This window comes from Balaenoptera ricei, chromosome 7 (assembly GCF_028023285.1).
Source record: "Balaenoptera ricei isolate mBalRic1 chromosome 7, mBalRic1.hap2, whole genome shotgun sequence".
NCBI classification, from domain to species: Eukaryota; Metazoa; Chordata; class Mammalia; order Artiodactyla; family Balaenopteridae; genus Balaenoptera; species Balaenoptera ricei.
This window is the reverse complement of record NC_082645.1, coordinates 74,660,658-74,682,272: the sequence shown is the minus strand read 5'-3', so window position 1 is coordinate 74,682,272 and position 21,615 is coordinate 74,660,658. Positions and strand designations below refer to the sequence as shown.

Here is a 21,615-nt window from a genome sequence, read left to right as displayed (position 1 = left end):
TCTCCATGTGTTTGAGACACATATAGCTAATGTTATTTTCTTTTAAAACAGGTGTTAGTCATTCATTCACCTAGAAATATCATTATTGAGTTTTTTTTCTTCTGAGTCTAGAATGTATATCATTCAGGGAAATAATAATATTCCTTTGAGAAAAAGACTGATTCTCAACATATGTCCATAGTATTCAGGAAAAAAATATGTGTATAAAATGTGTCAAGGTTGTAACTTTACTGTCCTTCAGTATATTATCTAATATGACTGGATTTTAAACCACAAGCAACAAACTAGTTTGGATTAAACAACTCTCTCTCCTCAATGAATTATTGTTCAAAACATAAAAGTAAGTTGTGAAATAGCTTCTTCTTTAAGTCTTCTTGAACTTTCTGACTTTAATGTGGTATTATCGAATGGTAAACTTATAATAAAGTTACTATTACAAAACATAAATGATAATAATACCCTAACAAAAATTGAATTTGTTTTAAGAATTATTCTACATTCAATTAATTTCTGGTATGTTTATATATAACATGACAATCCAATATTCTACATTTTCTTTGTCCCAAGTAGCTTAAAAACAACAATAATAATAATAAAATAAAGCTGAAATCAACAATAACTTTTAAAAGACCAAAATGTGACAATTTCTAATCTAGAAGGGCTTGATGAAATGGTGGAAAGGGCACTTAAAATATGCTTTACATATTAATAGAATTTTCAGTTCAAGTACTTTGCACTTAAAATGGGAGTGCAAAAATAACTAATTTCTCACAGTGAGCGGAGACACTTCACACTTTCTCAAGCTAGAATCAGTCCCTACAATGAAAAATGGGTACTCCCAGTAGTCCTGTTCAGAAAAAGGCAATGCCAAAACACTTGTTTACTCTCATCTAGATTCAGCAGAGGCACCATGTATTCTTGAGAGCCTTTTCTAATAGAGTGTTACTTGCAGGATGAAAAAGCTCTTTTGAAGACTGAAAAATTGTCTAATACTAAATTAAGTCTAAAAAAATTGCTGTCAAAAGAGTTTCACTAATTATTATAATTGACTCTTCATTGCACATTGGATTTAAGGGTATAGAACAAAATTCATTATCATTTTTAGTAGTTCTTCAGCTCTTATATACTGGATCTCCTTGACTCTGTTAAAGTGTCTCTATTCTAGAGGCATAGCTTGCTAGCCTATAGCATGGAATATGACCATAAATCAATTTTGTAATCCATGATGTTGTCCACAAACGTTACTAGCCATTCTCTGATTAGTTCTATTTTAACTAATTCCTCTTACTTACTAGTTCCTCACCTCATTTGTTTCTAAAGGAGTGGATGTGCTCTCCTTGTTTACATGGATCTTATTTTTTAATTGCATATTTTTAAACATATAATTTAAAAACTATACAAATCCTAAACTTTTCTGCCTTGAAGTAAAACCACGTCAGGTCTGGTGACAGTGTCTGTCAAGGTGAAAGGTTTAGAGATTCAACCAGAAGTTGATGAAACTAGAAATGAAAGGAACAAGGTTAGGGAGTTAGAGACTAATCAGGAGAACAGAGAACAGGAAAGATTCAGAAAAATTCTCATTCAGAGACCAAATATATATGACTGTAACAATGTAATTCACTTAGTAATTATTACTTACTGAGTCAAAAAACTGATATAAAGCCACAGTGAGGGATGGGACTGTAAGTAAAATAAACCAGAAAAATAAAAGGGAGTGAATAGAGTAAAGAGAGGCAAAGAGGGAGAAGATAAAAGGAGAAGCTATAAGAGAAGATAAATTGGTTCAATAAGACATAGTATTTGCCAGAAAGGTTAGGAAATAAAAATCCAGCACTGAACTGCATCAATTAAGATGTGGAGATACTTTGGATACATGGTCATGAACAAAAAGTTAGTATACAAATACCCTCCAGCTGCTTGGTATAACATTTTGGATATGAAAAATTTACCTGCTTTTTTGTTTGAAGAATGGAGTTGAGTGTTAAGCCTAAGGGTTATTCCTTCTGATAAGAGGTGAGGAGTGTTTATGAAGAAGTTGTGAGAAGCAAATACCACCTCCTGGTACCAGGTGGTACCACCTCCATGATTACCTGGATGGTAATCATGTTCTAAGACTTGGGCCCAATTAGTCAAGATAATGACTCTACTTTTAAAAGGGGAGGGTTCATAGAGACTGACCCGCTGGGAAATCTTAGTCTGTCTAGGATAGTTTCTGTAAAAGTAGCCCAGAAATTAGGCTACATTAATCATACCACATTTAAAACAGCAGAGCTTATTTGGTTAACTGCAAATCTCTTGGCGCATTCCAAACCTACCAAATCAATCTGGGGTGGCTCAGCACACAGAGGGAGGTGATACTTAAGTGAGTCCCATGTGCTCTGAAAACCACTTTCTCTTTACTTTACACTGCATATTGTGAGATAAGAGATGATAACCTGATTAGGTTCAAATTTACAGTAACAAAATAGGACGGAACAAGGCACATGTTTAAATCAATTAATTTTCTAAATAATGAAACAATAAGTATAAATTCACACTGAATTACACATAAATAACAAGATATATATTGCTTTCCCTTCTAATTCTGGCTTTGAGAATTATTAGTTTCGTGATTTGAGGTGCACATTTTCCATATCTGAATCATTATAACTTAATAGTCTTAGAAACTTGGTAATAATCCAAAATACAACTTTACTGACCCTTTCCTTTTTCACTGGACTCAGGGGGTAAGTACACACACACACGCACACACACACATACACAAATACTCACACATATACATTGATTCACAGGTTGTTCATCATTGGTGTTCCAAAATTCCCTCCATGCAGCTAAGAAACTAACCTAAAGTCAAATAGAATTCACACACCTGAATCATATTTGTAAAATTCACAAAGTGTTTAAATCATACATATTCTATGATTTAACTGTGAAATCTTAAAAGGAGTCTAATCTTAACAATATTCTGACAAAAGGAAATGAACTTTAAAATTGAATGCGTGCTGTGTGAGGCATCTCCATCTCCCACCCAACATCCCAGACCTATCTGAATTACATTGCGTTTTTATGTATTTTGATCCACAGATCCATAACAAGTACATGATTCCAGAGTAAGGAATCACACTCTGCACATTGTCCTACAAAAGCTTTTTAAATTTTAAAATTTTCATGCATATGAAAGATTATTAAAATACACTGCTCGGGCTTCCTGGTGGCTCAGTGGTTAAGAATCCGCCTGCCAATGGAGGGGACACGGGTTCAAGCCCTGGTCTGGAAAGATCCCTCATGCCACGGAGCAACCAAGCCCGTGCGCCACAACTACTGAGCCTGCGCTCTAGAGCCCTCGGGCCACAACTACTGAGCCCGTGTGCCACAACTGCTGAAGCCCGCGTGCCTAGAGCCTGTGCTCCACAACAAGAGAAGCCACTACAATGAGAAGCCTGCGCACCGCAACAAAGAGTAGCTCCCGCTCACCACAACTAGAGAAACCCTGCGTGGAGCAACGAAGACCCAACACAGCCAAAAATAAATAAATAAATAAATTTATAAAAAAAAAATACACTGCTTAAATAAATAAATGCCTGTATACCTAGAACCCATCTTTTCCATCACGTTCCTCCCTGATTAAGTCACATGTATGTCCCCAGAAGTAAACCATTAGCCTAAACTTGTACTAGTCATTCCCTTGCTTTACTTTATGGCTTGACCACCTATATATGTATTTCTAAGCAATGTATTATTTAGTGTTATGTTTTTAGTTTTACTTTTATGAAAGTGGAATACTTCTGAATATAGTCTTTGGAGACTTGCTTCTTTCATTCAGCATTATGTTCCGAAGATGCATCAGTGTTAATGTGTGTAATTGTGGTTTTGTTCTTTTCACTGCTGCAGTGTTCCATTGTATGAATGCACAACGTATTTATCTTTTCTCCTGCTGAGGGACATTTGGATTGCTTCTACCATTTTGCTATTATAAACAATGAAGCAATGAACATTTTTTAAAACATATTTCCAGGTACATGTGTTTGAGTTTCTTTAGGGAATAAATTTATGAGTGGGATTTCAGGATCCTAGCAATTCATGTACCAATTTACAGTCCCACCAACAGTGTATGAGGTTCCCATTACACCACATCCTTTCCAATACTTTGTATTACTGTCAAACTTTTAAATTTTTGCCAGCCTGGTAGATATAACATAGTATCTCATTGTGGTTTTAATTTGCATTGCCCTAATTATGAATCACAGCAAATCTACACATAAAACAAGTTAAAATTTTCCTCTGAAATATTTGTTTCTAATTGGGTAGCAGTGACTTGCTGTTGTAGAATTATTTTTTGCTTATAATTATTTAAGAAAAGGACTATTTTTGGTTAGGTGGTCCAGGGAAAGGAAAGATTGTTTTATTGCTTTTAAAACTGGGTATGTGTGAATGGCATTTCTCATCATGATCAAGAACATAGATTGATAATGCCTAGAATCATACCCCAAATTTTCCATTTCCTTTTATTCAAAAACCCCATCAAATACATATCTTCTTTAAAAACAGAGAGGAAGGGACTTCTCTAGTGGTGCAGTTGTTAAGAATCCACCTGCCAATGCAGGGGACACAGGTTTGAGCCCTGATCGGGGAAGATCCCACATGCCGCGGAGCAACTAAGCCCGTGCGCCACAGCTTCTGAGTCTGCGCTCTAGAGCCTGTGCTTGGCAACAAGAGAAGTCACCGCAATGAGAAGCCCATGCACCGCAACGAAGAGTAGCCCCTGCTCGCTGCAACTAGAGAAAGCCTGCACGCAGCAACGAAGACCCAGCGCAGCCAAAAATAAATAAATAAAAATATATATTAAAAAAAAAAAAATAGAGAGGAAGAAAGTGAATACTTCCATTCAGATGCATGTGTGCTTTTTAAAAAATAAACTTTATTTTTTAGAGTTGTTTTAGATTCATATCAAAGTTGAGTAGAAGGTGAAAGATTTTCCATATAACCCCTCTCCCAACCCTCCTCTATTACTAACATCTCCCACGAAAGTTATACATTTGTTACAACCAAATGTATAACGACAAGTATTATGTGTTTTTATAATATTTTGACTATTCTAAATCATTCATGGAGCTTACAAGTCTCCTGAAAGAGATAATGTCTCTCTTTCTACTGTTGTAAAAATTATTTCTAATACATAAAAATATCATAGAAGGCATTGGAGTTTGTGTCTTTCATGTAATTCCACATTTTGGAAACCACTTGATTGCCCTTATATCCAGTAGCTGAATTTAACTAATATATTTCTTCAAGATTCTGGTTTCCTCTTAATAAATACACTTAGGTTTGCATTTTTTTTTTCCAGCTTGATTGTTGTGCTTCACCACGGCAAATATCAAGAAAGTTTATCCAATATTCTTACATAATATATTTATTTTCTGTGTTTCTAAGGTTTAGTTGATTTTGATTTCATTGTCTACTTCAGTCAGTGGTGCTAATTCCACAAAATTAGCTTTCTTTTGAGTTTTCTCTAGGTATCTCTATCATATTCATTAAGGCTTTATAATATTTTCTTTGTATCCTCTCTTCTTGGATATTAATCTATTTTTTGGTACTACAGATACTGATATTTTCAGAGGAAAGTGGAAGTAAGACCATGCTAACACATACATTATATTTTATTAATATGTGCAATGCATTTACTAACCAAAGTTAGCTCATCAATAAATTTACTGATAGTCAGAAGTAATTGCTGACATATTTGTCTTTTACTTATTCCCTATCACCAAAAAGGTGCAAATATTCTTTCACAGCATTTTCAGCTGGGACGAAAAATAAAATTTCTAGATAATAAAATTAAATTTCATTTTAAAAATGAAATTTCTAAAATTTCATGCAGAAAAAAAAAAACGCTCCATGGTCATGTCTATTTCTAGTGGCATTTTCTAGCAAGTTGGGAAAATACTCAAAATAAACTTCAACTTTGAACCTTGTGAATTCCATATGAATGCCAGTAAAGCCTGAGACTGACAGGAGTTTTTATTTTTTCCAAAAAAGCTTGCAGAAAATTCAGATTCTAAATATATGTGGAGTGTCTATTGGTGTAAAAATACACAACTCTTTAAGATGACCAGATCATGATCCTAATTACAACATATACTAGACAATTTATAATATATAATAAATTATTAAAATATATGAAAGTGTGAAAATTTACAAAATAATTTTACAAAGTAATCAAAACTTTTTGATTTATATAAAAAAATTTGATTACAGAGATTGCTTTTAACATAAGCTTTCTTAATACTTTTGGGTTTTCATGTAAGGATCCCTAGTGCCTTCATGGAAATCCTTGACAATAATTCAGAAATTATTTTTGGAAGTAGCAAATTCATGATCTATAAGAACAAGTTTAATAAAAGCCTCTCAAATCACAATATAAATTAATGGAGATAAAAAATTTGCAAATGCAAATTTGATATTTTTGAAGTTCTAAAGTCCAAATAATACTGTGTAAATGCAAAGCAAGGTAAACAAGATTATAGCTATATCTTGCCTTCGACCTTATTTTGAGTCTGAAAAAATGATGTAAACCACGTTTATATACATTAACTCAGTTTAGCAGTGGGTGAATCTCACCTGTTAGTGATACCCCATGTTTAAGGAGAGTTAAATCTCATTACTGACATGGTCTAGCCTCTGGCTTCCTCTTTGACAAGATCTGTGTCACTCTTTCCCCCTCATTCACTCCAGTTTGATCACGTTGGCTCTCTTTATGTACTTTGAACTAGCCATGTCATTTCCTTCTCAGAACCATTGACCAAGCCACCATTTCTTCTGGGAACAACCTTTCACCTGAACATTTCAGGGCATCCACCTCTCCCTAGTGCTAAGATCTTGAACAACAGGGACCATCCTCCATGTTCGTGCTCCTTAAAATCCTCATTCCTAAGAAATAAGGTCCAAGAACAAAGTTCCTGATTACTTTCAGGGCAGCATGGTGGCAACCTAAATGTGCCTGAAACAACGCCTCCCAACTTCCCATTAAAATGAGACATTTAAAATACATATGTTTGTGATTTAAAAAAAAAACACACTAGCATATAACTTTAAGTTATGTAAAATCCCACTATCCACTAATAATACCAAATTCACAGGAATGTTCTCTTGTCATCCAGGGTCCTATGATGATACACCAGCCACTTGTGCTACCACCTGTCAAAACTATGGATGGCCCTACCTTCAGGTATTGAGTATGCATATATTACAAAAGAACATTCATGACTTGATGAAAGTAACATGTTGAATTTCCAATGAAATTGAGGATAATATGAACATGTTAACAATCATAAGAAAGATTTCACAGAATGATACATAACATAACTCCAAATAACTTCTGAATCAAGGAAAACTTTGAAAGGCAATCTAACAAAATACAGATTTAGGGACATCTGTCAGACTTACAAAGTCATTTCCTTGGGAACTTTGGGTATGAACTTATCCCCCATGTCTTTTTTCCCTTGGCCAGAGGACTAGGAATGTTAAATTAATATGAACAGTTCTTATAAGATTTATTAATATTAACAGTTTGGTAGTATTAGCCACAAACATCACACAAACACACACACACAAACACACACACGTATATAATGTCTATGGCTAATCTTATTTTAACTATAACTATGTATATGTTTCTATATATACATATATAAAAAACAAATTATGTTTCCTGTATAAAATAATAGGGCTAGGTTGCTCTTTTGAACTAAATTCCTTTCCTCTGTAGAGTTCTTTGTTTTCTGATCCACATAATCACTATTATATTCTTATAAATGTCTGTAAACCTTTCCCATAATTGGAACGTAAAAAGATATCATTTATAAATAAGGGAACAGGAAAATGGGGGTTAGCTGAATTAAAGATTTAAGTTGCTCTAGATACTATTTTTAGAACTCCCTGGCAAAGCAGTTTCAATTTCAATACTGGGCATTAATTTCAAGCTTCAGGGGCATTGGTGCCTCCAAAAAGATTACTGTTGCAGACAAATGTGTCTTATTTATATTTAGTATTATAGTTCCATATCAGATAAGATATTATGTGATTATTATTACACCTCACATCCTCCTTCCTGAAAAAATTAAAGTAGCTTTCCTGTCCTCACTTATTTTTAGACTGCAAAGTATTTAACAATTCAATCATGCATCATCCCAATAAACTATAATAGCATTAATGAAAAATAAAGGCTACTGAATTATTTTATTTTAAATTCGAAGCTGAGTGACATAGTTCCTTCTTCTGATTTTAAGTTCCCAAGTCATTCTGCTGGACCCAAAAATAGACCCTCTATAATTATTCTTTGTCCCACAGCATGTCTTTGGGAACTCATCATTGTTGTTCTATCCTTTTATGTGTCAGCTTCCTTTGCACATTGCATCTCATATGACTCACTGTTCCTTAGAGCATGGTTTGAATGCTCAAAATGCCTACTTATATCTGACAGCTGGATTTTTCTTCCTGAACTTTTTTATGTGAAGTGGTGCCAGATCAATTTTTAAAGCCCCAATTTTGCTTATTGAAGACATATAAGAAAGAGCAGAAAATGGAAGAAGATTCACTTACTAGGCAAAAACTGATTTTGACTTCCAGTATCTGTTAGTACCAGTCATCTTCATATGGAAATTAAGAGGATTATCCATTTTTTATTCTAAGTGTCTTTCCACCTTATAAATTCTAACATATATTGGATAGTTTGAAGGAGATAAATTGGAAGTGGCTGGAAAATGAAAGGTCCAAATTTAAGCTGCATTCTCTTCGTTAAATTGATCTCTGACTTGCAGAGTATTGGTAAGATTTTTTTGTGAGACACTAATAGGCCTAATGGTCATTTTTAAAATTTTATTTCTAACAAATAGAGTTTAAGGTGGATATATATTTAAATTCTAGCAAGAAAGAGGTTGAAAAAATGATCTCTGGAGAGATTAAAAAATATAACTGAGAACCAGGACTGCTGTTTGCTATCATATTAATTTGACTCACATGTGGTTTAATTTTAACCTAATAAAAGAAGCACAGAAATGAGACTTAGGAAAGAGAACTCCTAGTCTTAGCTCATCTACCTCTACTGTGGGATATGAGGCACATCACTAAACTCTCCTGAACTCCCACCTTCCAAATCTGTAAAATAAGCAGGTTATACTGTGAGACCTTCAGGTCTATTCCAGCTCTGAGATTCTGGATCCTCTGACTGTAACTACTCTGAATTAAAGACAGGAGCTGGAAATAAAATATCATCTGAAGTTCTTTGTAACAAATAATGTGATTTGTAATAGCTCAATTCCTCTAACTTTGAATATTTTTGCATTGCTTTATTTATATAATCATTCAGTAGACTCTGAAATTTGACAAATGGGTAAGAGGTGAGAAAGAGGAAGAAACAAGGAGAATATCTCTGGCTAGACTGAATTTTGGCAATAGAAGGATCCATTTCTATTTATCACTAAAGTATTATATTCTTACTGAAAATTCTCTTGACTCCAATATAGTAAAAATATTAACTTTTAAATTTATAATAATTTAAAGGTCCATTTTTACATTTAAATCTTAAACCAACTGAAACTGAATCTCAGATATAAACTTTTTCCCAAAATTGATGGACGGTTGTAGCAACACTTTTTATTAAATAATTCATCCTTTCTATTACTGATTTGAAACATAACTAAATTGTTCTATCTACTAAATTATATTAACAAAATTATTTTGGATTCTAGAGTCCATTTGTCTTATTGTTGTTTGTTATTTGTTTAGCTGACCTTTAAAATTATTTATTATCTTGACTGCATTACATTTACACACTATCTGGGGAAAAATTAAGCATCTTTATACATTTTAGTTTTGTACCTATTAATACAGATGTCTCTTTATCTATTAAAAGTCATTTTATGTCCATAAGATAATTATATATTTTCTTCAGAATGGCTCTCCATGCAGGAGAAGTGCCTGTTTCTTAAAGATCAGAGAAGACTTTTACACAGAGCAAGATGAAAGTTTTCTCAGCAAATAATATGAATAGTTCAGAGAATCAGGAGTGAGTCCGGTTGGTTAGAACAGCAAGAACTAAATTAAGGTAAATTTGGAAACTAAAAAGTATTCGTATTCCACTAAACTAAAACTTAAATTCCAGGACTTTCACTCGAATAAGACCCTTTCAAGACCCTGCATTTAAATTTGTGTTTATGATTTGGTGCTGTTTTTTTAAAAAGAGGAATCCTATAAGCGTGTTAGTTTTCTCTAATCCAAGACCATAGCATATAAGTCCCCAAGTTGTCAGTGCTTTGGTTCCTACATCTCATCTGGTAAGGCAGTAAGGGTACCTAAGTAGCAAGGGGGCCACGGGTGTGTAATAAGAGATACTGGCCACTGAGGGCTGGTCTAGTGTGTAGCACATCTCTCCTTCTAGCTAAGCTTTTGACTTATGCATGTCACATAAATAGACTGGAGTTTGGCTGCCCCATCCGTAAAATAGGAGATTAAACTAAATCTGAGAAAAAGAAAAAAAAAAAACAGAAAGTTGCTCTAAATAAATTCTAAGATCCTCCTTAATTCTAACTCTTCCCAAGCACTGTGGCTCATGGTTTTATCTCTATCTCCAAAGGGTACATTTTACATTCTGTCTTTTGTCCTTTAATTTGGCATGTCTGTCTTTCTTGTCCCCAAGCTACAATAAAGAAGCATCTGTAAAGAGCTATTTTAAACCTCTTTGTAGTACACCTTTTAGTGCCTGTAAACTCAATAAGTACGTTTACAAATTATATTAAAATGCTCCCCGGAAATTATACCTTTACTGTTTAAACTATGTTTATAGATCAACTTCATGCATGATTGTCTTACCGTCCCTCGAAAAATTTATAGCACACTATCTTATTGCTCAGAGTTAAAAACAGGTAAACTAAGAGATATCATTATTCTAGAAGGCATAATTTACAAAAAGTAGGTATAAAATATATAAAATATATAACATATATATATATATTTTTAAAGCTAGGAATCCTTTTGGATTTTTTAAAAAATTATTTTTATCTTTTATTTTTAAACAATTTTAAAGGTTACACTCCATTTACTTATATTTTTAAATGTAATTCTTTAAAGCGTCAAAAGATGCAATATTTTAACAGTTAGAATGTCCAAAAAATACCTATTCTCATCTTTCTGTGTAATGAGCCATGTTTCCAATAAAAATCATTCAAAAAATTATGGATTCAACAAAATGAGTTCAGCACAACTGATGAGGAACATTTGCTATATATACCTGTCATTTATGTTAACTTACATATCTCACATGCAAAATAAAGCATGAACCTAAGTATAACACACCACCTCAATAATTCAGTATTGTTATTGATCCAGTGACTTGGGGTTCTCATTTTCAGTGCCAAAAATGTCTACTAATATTCTTTCGAATCTCTAAGAGATTTCCGTATTATTATGCATCCTATAAATGGTGGTATTCTTTACAAATACACTTCTCTGAAACCACCTTGCTAACTTACATTTAATCAGACTGTCTTTTAGTGCATAAAGTTGTTCTACTTTGCATTGGTCCCTGAAATAGTCCTTTCTTTGACATCTATAAGAAATTCCATACACTAAATTGTTTTTGAGCATAGTAGACTTCACTGCAGATTTTCATATGAAAGATTCAGGAGAGATTCACAGATTAGCAATGCAAACAATTTCAAATCAAGTGGTAGACATCACCATTTTAAAAAGGTCACTTGGAGAGTGGTATGGACATATATACACTACCAAATGTAAAATAGATAGCTAGTGGGAAGCAGCCGCATAGCACAGGGAGATCAGCTCGGTGCTCTGTGACCACCTAGAGGGGTGGGATAGGGAGGGTGGGAGGGAGACGCAAGAAGGAGGAGATATGGGGATATAGGTTTATGTATAGCTGATTCACTTTGTTATACAGCAGAAACTAACACACCATTGTAAAGCAATTGTACTCCAATACAGATGTTAAAAAAATAAAAATAAAAAGGTCACTTGGTTCTTCCAATATCTTATCTATTTCCAGCCTCTTTCCATCTTTCTGGATCCACTCTCTTCCTCTTTAACATTCATTTTCCTTCCTCGTTTTTAGGAGTGAAAATAATACATTTTCTAATCTTGATTCATGAAGAGGAGATTTTTGCTTCTTATATTTGAGCAACTGCTAACATTTATGGCCATGTGGCTGTTCTATCCCATGTTATTTTTGATGTATTCTAAAAAATATATATATAATTCCTTCTATAAGAAGAATTCTGGTGTCAATTTTAATGATAATTATTTAATAAGTTATGGTAACAATTTGTTAATAATGACAATTATTTAATATTTAATTTAATAAGTAAAAATAAGTTGTCATTGAAGTTTAATGGGAACCATGTTATACGTAGTATAGACACTATAAACTTTCATACATTTATTTACTTATCATTTGTTCCTTTTCACATTTGCTTTACATTAAATTACAATTTGTCTGATTCATTTTTCTGACTACAGTGCCCAGCATAATAGTTCTCAAATGCAATGCATTTTTATTTTTGGTAGAATTGAATTTCTTCATTTAATATGTCTTACACTTTAGACCAGTGATCTACAAACTGGGGTATGCATACCCCCAAGGAGTAGGCAGAAAGAGCTTGTTTTACAGAAATCGATTTCCAGATTCTTAACCTTCATTTGAACTCCATCCTAGAACTGATCTGCCACAGAAAATTACTAAGGTCTAAGCTTCAGGCCAGTTCTCCCTTCTTACTTTTTCTTTCATAGTGTTCCTTTTACTTCTTTACACACACACACATACACACATGCACTATTTCGTCTTTCTGAGTCTTACTACAAAGCATTTCTGCAGGATGTAACAATCTCCTAGGCCAGAAACTAGGGGACAGGGATAATGGACACACTGATGTTTGCCAAGTCTTCTTAAAAAGGACACATGACTTTCCCACTTTCTTCATCTCATTAATGATGTATTTCTAATAAAATTTTACTTTATGTGTTTAAAAATTATGTATCAAAAGTTATAATAAATTTATTATGTTTTCACCTAGAGTATAAACTCTAGAGCCAAACTGGTTCAAATCCTGAATCAAACAATTTTTTAAATTATCTGGTGAAGTTAATAAACGTACTTGTGCCTCAATTTCCTCAAAGGTAAACCTGGGATAAACAGTACCTACTTTATATGTTTTAATAATGTGATCATAAAGTCTGAAAAGGTAAATATTATTTTTTCATGTATTATAATATAAAGTAGCATATCATCTATTACGTATCATTGGTGTTTCCAGACTTGGTGGCCACTCTGTACATGAACTGATAGAAGTAGAGGCAGAAGTATTTAGTGCTTAGGTCATGGCTTAGAATTGAGTAAGCCTTCCAAAAGTTTTAGCTACTATTATCATCATTGTTATTAGTATTATTATTTCTAACAAAAATTGTAATGGTAATGCAATTGGGAAGGATTTTTAAAACATTCATTTAGATAGGATTTTATTTTAATGAAATTTCAACCTAGGTATACATATTTTGTTGCGTAAAAGATTTTGAGCAGAGAAGACTTCATTGAAAATTTTCCTAGGAAAAGATTAGGAGAGGTTTGCATAGTAGCCATGCAAATACTTCAAAGGAAAAGGAAGATATTGCAACATTATAGTTTTTAAGTGTCACCTGCTCGTTCCGTGATCTATTTCTACATCCCTCCATCTTTCCTGCTCCACTCTGTCTTTACTCCTTCTATTTCTGTATTATGCTTTTTCCTGGCTCTCTTTCAATGTGGTCATTTAAAAGAATTTGAAAAATAAAAATATATTTCAATAGAATAAAATTCTATCAGGGAAAGATGGATAGTGGAGTAGAATATGATGTCAACGAGATTAAGAAATGAAGTAAAATTTCCAACTGTCAAGAAGAGAACATTCATTTCTCTACAAATGATTGTGTAGGTATTAAATTGTTGTTGCATTTACATTTCATTGAAAAAGAATATTATAACAGTCATAGTTTAAAATGTCATCATTTAAAATGTGCCCAAAATTATGTTTTGCAAATGACCTAGTAACTTAAATGGGTGAAGTTTTTTAAAAATTATTTTATAAGTAGTGTCAACAGAAAAGTTAGAACACTGCACTAGACTGGCATGTTTAATTCATCTTTGCATTCCCTCTTCCATGAAAAGTACCCTTAAAATAAGTTTATTAATAAATATGAATATAGCATTTTTATCATGAAAATAGGATGAGTTATAATATCATACCTTTCCTTGTACCATGGATTTGTAACCAAAACAACTAACTTTATGTTCTTGACTTACTTACAGGAGGATGTATTGGATCTGGGATAAGGTGACTAGGTACTACACATATCACATGGAAGTGAGCTCTTGCTGTTATTAGTAAGAAGATAAATATAAGGCTTTGCAAGCAGTGGGTTGGAAGGTACCATAAGGGCTTCTCTTTTGCTGTTAAGGATAATAAATTATAAGGAGGTTAAGAAAGGTCCTTTGCAACTGGAGCTTATAGCTCTATGTGTAATAATTTATATTGGTAACTTATGATTAACAAATAACTTACTTTTATTTTTTGATAATGAAGTTTTATTTTTGATAATGAAGAACATTATAACTTGCAAAAACATAAGAGGTTGTCATTAGATGTGGGAAAACTCCACAGTTTTTTTCCAAGATGCACTGACCCATATAAAAAGCAATCAGTTGAACAAAGAGTACCTATCTTGAAAGGGTTTTTTATCATATTTGAAAAGCTTGTTTAATGGGATAGACCCATACTTATGATTAAGAATCAGACCCCTCAGCCAAATCTCAGCCAGAGTCCATTAGACTCCAGACTAATTCTAGCAGTCATTAGGATGTGGATTTCCCCTCTGTAGGAAAACCGTGCATTAAAAAAAAAAAAAAAAAAGCACCTCTCTCCGCCCACAGAAAACCTTGTCTGTTTCACTTAGATATTTTATTATTGTTTCATTTGTCTTTCACCCTATCTCCCAGGCCTTCATTAAGCTTCCTTTCAAAGCAAATTTTTTATCTTTCTATGGAATAGATCAATTTTGACAAAATTTTCCCTCTTCCCCAATTATGCAGACCCTAACATGAACACAACAAAGTGAAATTATCAATCAGCCTATGCCACAATTCATTCATACATGTCAGGGTCATAATATTGCTATTTTTTAACTTTGAGCCAGTTGTTCCTAAACTGCCCATATTTATAACGTTCCTAGATTATCTAACTTTCTGTCTATGTTAATCCATCAGTCACAGTATACTTATAAATGGCCAGATGGGCAAGCCTTTCCACTTTTTGGCTTATTCCATTAATGTATAGAGTCTTGCTAATATATTTAATGATATTTATACATCTACTAGTTATTGAAAATAAATGAAAACACATTTACATTTAATGACTCCTGTTTAATTGAGCACATTTCTACCTAAAGTAGCGGAGAAATGCCTAGGACCTTGGAAGAATAAAGGGTGTGGCATACAAGGAAAACAGTCATTTACTGTATTTTACAGGAAGTTCCTGCTGTGACTAAAAGTTCTTTGCTCTCTCAGACTGCTGTAGATATAAGACAAAGAGAAACGGAACACAGATAATTATAGCTTTTAATATGCTGAATGTAAAGCATGTCTACCAATGAGAAACAGACCCTGGATTTAAAGGAAACGAATGCTATGATTCAATGAGCCTGGCAAATATACCTGGCAACAATAACACAAGACAGACGCACTATTACTGTTTTAGGTTGTTTTACAGAAACCAAAACCTCCAGATGAAAGTTCAACACTTCTCTGTCAAATATTTTGTCTGCATGACACCAAATATCACCTTAAGTAAGAGAAATTTGAGTAACCAGTAACTGTCAACTGCCAATGGTAAAAATTACCTCATTGGGCATATCCACATCTTTTAAATAAAATTTGGCTATTGTTAATTAGGCTTCAAGCAAGAGACCTCCTATCTATAAAGAAAAAATTATGGCCATGCTGAATTTATTATTTTTTATTATCTCACACATAGAGTAAACTTGTTTTTCACATTTACTATGTAATTAGTAACAAACTCTAACTTCAAATCATTTGGGATTCCATTTTATAGAGTGTGCTAATTTTAGTTACATATTTCCTGAAAGAGTTTATTATTCAGTATTTACTCTCAATTTTTTCCAAAGCCTTTGGATATTTAATAAGGGATCCAGAAAACAGTGCTGTGACACAAAGATTGCCATATCACTGGAAACATTAATGCATGCATACACATAAAATCACAAAATACTTTGGAATGAATTTTACTATCATAAGAGTGAGTTTTCTGAATCATAACAGACCTTAGAATTCATCTTTCAGCCAAATCATAAACATATACCTCAACAATATCCTATTAAGATAGTTTCTGTGTTTTCTTTACTGGGGGAAAACGACATTGAATGCTTTTATAAATTCTCAGATTCTACTTGGTATTTCATAGAATATTTGGTGGAAATTATACATGAATACACACAAACATACATACATACATACGTGTAACTTGAAACACATTAGCTGAAATTCAAATGCATTCTGAGAAAAAATACATGCAATGAAAATAAAGAGAAAGAGGTGTGTTTGTTCACAAAGATATATTAAATTAAAAAGAATAAGGCTATATTTTTGGTTCACACTTTGTAGTGGCTGGTTTGGAAAGGTATATCTTTGTAGCCAGAACAATTCTATTATACTCTATTCTTAATGTCTATTAGTCTCTATTATTGTCTTTGAAGGTTAACTACGTCTTTAAAAATTTTTAGTAGTCAACAGGGAGGAGTTATTTTTTCTCTTACGAGTCCCACCTAAATACTGTAATGTAAATTGTAATTTCTATTCTCTCTATTACAGCTCTATTGCTTGGAAGTCTTTGGTGCCATTTCCAGGCACAGAGCTTTAAAAAGCCGTATATTCAATCTTCTAATACATTAGCTTTATAGCTTTGTAGGACTAGATGGATCCTTACAGTTTTTTGAGACAACCCCACATTTTTGAAATGAAAAACTGAGAAGCAGGTAAATAAAAAGACTGATTAAAAGAAACAAAATAGTAATCTGGTGTCACCAACAGAATTAGTATCCATTTTACTTCAGTACACTTATACTGACTATTCTATAAAATGCCCACAAACTACCTAATCATGTCCCTTAAAAGTTATCTATAAGCAACACTCCACTCTTCACACAAAGTTAATTTCCCCCCATATTCTTCTGGACATTTTCTTATATGTTTCCCTTGGAACTTAACAAAGCATTCTCTGATATTGACTCTAAGATCATCACTGTTATTGACAGATTTGATAAGTCTTCCTTCATGATGCCCTAAAACAAATTGTCACGTACAGTTAAATCTGGACTTCAAAAAACTACCCCATTTTTGGATTCATGTCCTATCCATTGTCCATTGAATTGTCAAGTTATTTTCTAACTGGGATCACATAATATGCTGATGTATCTTAAATTTCAGGTAGTTGTTGCCACAGAATCTCTCATGCAGTTTCAGTTCAAACCCTGATCAAATAAGCAGTGTGACTGATATTTCTATTTTTAAAAATTTAGCCTTATCAAATAACTTTCTGAAATTGCTCTCCATATCCTGACATGATAAGGGTACCACTCAGTTAACAGAGGGCATTCACATGTGCTTAGAGACTTTGTAACCACTCTGTCTATATGAGGTCTCTCTCAACTGCCATTTTATTTTATTTTTCTCTCTTTATGTAGCAAGTTGGACCTATTTAGCCCCAGGGCCTTAAGAAATTATTATGCAATAAGTATTTATGTTGAAAAAGGGTTGAAAAAATACATACTGTATTACACAAGATAAAGCTGGACTTGTTAGCAGGAGCATCAAGCTGACTTCAAACACTGGTGAAGTAGACAAAAACAAAGATTAAGCATGCACTGTTCACTAAATGTAACTCTTTTGAGTCATTGGTTTTTAAATCTGCCTGAACCCATATGTAAATACATTAGTCTAAAAATACGAATTTACAACTGAAATCTCAGTAATAAAGATCACTTGATCACTTGTGGGTATAGTTAGGTGTTCATACTTTATCTTGAGGATGTTATTAGCTCATTTCACAGGATTTTGCATATGTGGTATAAATTCCCAGAGACCGCATAGAGTACCCAAAGGGATTTGAGTTAGGAGACATGTTTCTAGTCTCTCCTCTGCCTCAGACCTGTTGCGTGAATGTGATCATGACACTTCACTTCTTTGGTATTTTGTCCTCAGCTATAAAGTAAATTTTTGTACCAAATTGATTTCATTTATATTGTGAAAAAGTGATATTTAAACAATAATAAACATGCAACACATATACTTCCAAAAGTCATGTTGTATACTGTTTTTCTAATTCTGAAAAAGAGATCCCTTCTGGAGTCAGAAAGATCTCGAGTCTTATGTGATTGCTCATAGAATGAGTAATTTCAAGGTAGAAATTACATAACATTATTTAATATGGTCCATTTTTCCCTAAAGTATACTTTAATGCTCTTAATATAAGCAAAGAAACAAAGTTGAATGTAAAAGAATGGTGAGGTTTATTCATTTTAATATCCTTCCTCTAGGATCTAGCATGATGGTGGGCACATAGTAAGGGATTACTCCATAAACATTGGTCTTTCAGTGATGATTTTGCTCTGTGGGAGAACATGTGCTTCATATAAGCTTTAAAATATTGCTGATAAATATCTGCATAGCCAGTGACGATTTGGGGGAGTGAAATACATCAGGGTCCAGAGAAAGTTCTGGTTAAGAGTATATGTTTAGAAGTCAGAGTCACAGTCTGGAGTCCTAGCTGTTCACTTCATAAGTGATATGACTTTGTGTTTTCTTATCTGGAAAAATAAAAGAGAGAGTGTAATAATTCCTTACTCTTAGAATTAAATATGGTAGCATGCTTACAGTGGCTGGGACAGTGCTTATCACACAGTAAACACTCAGTAAATGGTAGCTATTACTATTTAAATTATCCTATAATTCTGATTTCAATTGTTGCAAATAACACCAAATTAAGACTTGATTTATAATGATTTATTCCCTACTATCTACTTTTGATCTTTTGCTGATAGATTTCTGAATGCTACCTCAAGGAATTTCTGACAATTTCTGCTCTCCCTTTATTAGTTAGTGGAACTAGGATGGGATGCTTAGTCCAAATACCCCTCCTTTTCCCCATTTCTTCCTTTTCTCATACCAGCATCTATATGCTTGAAATAATATGCAGGGAACTTTGAATGTTGCTGAAGAAAGAAAGAGGGGGTTGTTTTGTTTTGTTTTATGGGACCTAACCTACGATGATGAGGACATAAAACTCAGAGGGTGGCATGGCACCTATGCTTTACTGGGCATGAATTGGGTGGAGCTGCTAGGGAACTAAAGATGAAGGAAACGCTTTCATGAGAGTATTAGTAAAACTCTGGATAGAGCCCATGTGTCAACACAGCAGAGGGTAAAATTAAAGACCATTTTCTACCAGTTCTGCACAGAACACAACAGGTCTCTGGCCCCAAGAGTTGAAGGCTTTGAGAGCATCAGGAGATAGTGCCTTTGTGCCATCATTTTCAGGATGAAGCAGTAAGAAATATCAAGAGTAAAGTGACTTCCAGTGATTCTAAGGACACAGGGCATAGAAAAAAGAGGTCAGAGTTCTAGACAAAGTAGGGTGTGTGGTGGCCCTACGAAAGAGACTGGACTATGAAGAATTTCCTTAGAGATTTCAAGAGTTATGTGGGACTTGGCAGGATGCTGGAAGTCGCACGTTCTAAGGCAAACAAAATTGTTCTAAGGCAGACAAAATTAGAAATTTGGGGGTTATTGATGATACGACTTGGTATCCAGAGGCTTCTGCAGTCTAACAAGATTTCAGTCACAAGAATAATTATGGAAAAGTTTATTTAGATATAATTAAGATAAATATTTAACTAGTATGGAGTCAAGAGTAGATTTCAAAGTGTTTGAATTTATGAAAATTGTAAGTGAACTATGGGATTACCCAGCTGATTTAAGGTACCTTGGGCTTTTACATGAGTCACCTGGCAATAAGGAGGTACGTGATATTTCCTAGCAAAGTTATTTTCAGATGGGAAAAAATGAATATAGCTACTTCCACATGGGAGGTCCTGCTACTGATCTATGTAACCCTAAGGATTAATCTATTCATGGCTTAGATAGTTCTACCTAAGAAAGGTAACATGTAAATTCTTGTAAGTCAGCATTCACAGATACCCTTGCTCTAGTGTGTTCAGAGGAAATTCTCAAATGGCTTTGAAACTCTTTATCCTTTCTCAAAACCCATGCAAAGCATTCAATATTCTGATATCTTAAGTCTACTTAAAATAAACTTCTAGACATGTATTGTTACTGTATTTATGTGTAAATAATCTGAGAGTGGATACTAGAGATTGTCTTTCTCTCATCTTCCTTTCTGAACACTAGCCGTTCCCCACACCTCCACTCTCTTGTATCACTTACACATATATTTCAAACTTCTTCTTTCTTTTTACTCAAGATACTACTCAAACATATGTACTCCTGAAATGTAAACTCACGTTATCTCCTGCCAAGTTCAGATTCCAAATTAAGTTGCCTGAGGCCCTTAATGATTTGGTTTCCTCTAGCCAGTATTTGACAAGAATTCATATCTGCTTTCAATGTATCCTTTTAATAGATTTAAAAAAATTTTTTAGCCTGCCCTGAGCTTTATTTGTGGCTGTAGGCAAATAGGTGAAACTTGTCAAAGAATCATGCTCTACAATGATCTTCACCATAGGAACAGCTGCCTCTCCCTATTGGTCCAATTCTTTCCTTTTAAAAAATTTCAAAAGAAGAGATATAATTATGACCATTAGCCTATTTGAGCTGTATCTTCAACCAGTTTCATTGCAAAGTCATTTCTATACTTTGAAAAAACAGTGGTTCATTAAAGAACAGATTTTTCCAAGATATGCATTATGAACAGTGAAATGCATTATAAACTCATGAAAGAAATTTCATCTCTTCCAGAATTAGTTCATTAAATGATTCTTTTAATCAGACTGGTTCTTGACACAAAAGACAGAAACTTTTCTCTTAAATTTATCTGGCAAAGATACAATCTTTTAAACACATGAAGTATCAGCAGATTTAATTAACTTCAAGCACTATATGAAAATGACTTTTAATGCTCTTACTATGAAGGCTCTTTTAGAAATGTTAGTATCTATTTCATTTTATAGATTTTAGAGTAATTTCTATCAGGAATGTATAGTTCAGTGTGACAGTGGCAACTGAAGGTTCAATGATTATTAGGGCAAACAGAGGTTAAGTTGGCATATGAGCCAGCCTCTACTTCCATAAAGATTAGCATGTGGCTCCTGAACTAATAGTTATTAATCATAGCATTTTTTAAACTGCTATGTTTAATGGCTTAATATTATGCTATTTATCTTCATAATGCCTTCAGGCAGATAGCATAGATCCTTTAGTGGTAGATTTATACCTCTAGTTAAAATAATCTAAGGAAGGCCTTTTTAATGTATTTTAATTTAACCTCACAT

The 21,615-nt window shown here is 33.4% G+C and overlaps 1 protein-coding gene across 6 annotated transcripts in view; it reads left to right on the top strand.

Annotated features, from left to right (window-relative positions):
- Positions 1-21,615, top strand: part of CALCRL (calcitonin receptor like receptor) — a 103,671-nt gene that overhangs the window by 11,468 nt on the left and 70,588 nt on the right. For 2 of the 6 annotated variants that reach the window (XM_059928289.1, XM_059928291.1), the window contains exon 2: positions 7,158-7,225. The exons of the other annotated variants lie outside the window; for them this stretch is intronic. The gene's annotated coding sequence lies outside the window, so the exon portion shown is untranslated. The remainder of the gene's footprint in view (positions 1-7,157; positions 7,226-21,615) is intronic. 6 annotated transcript variants of the gene reach the window in all.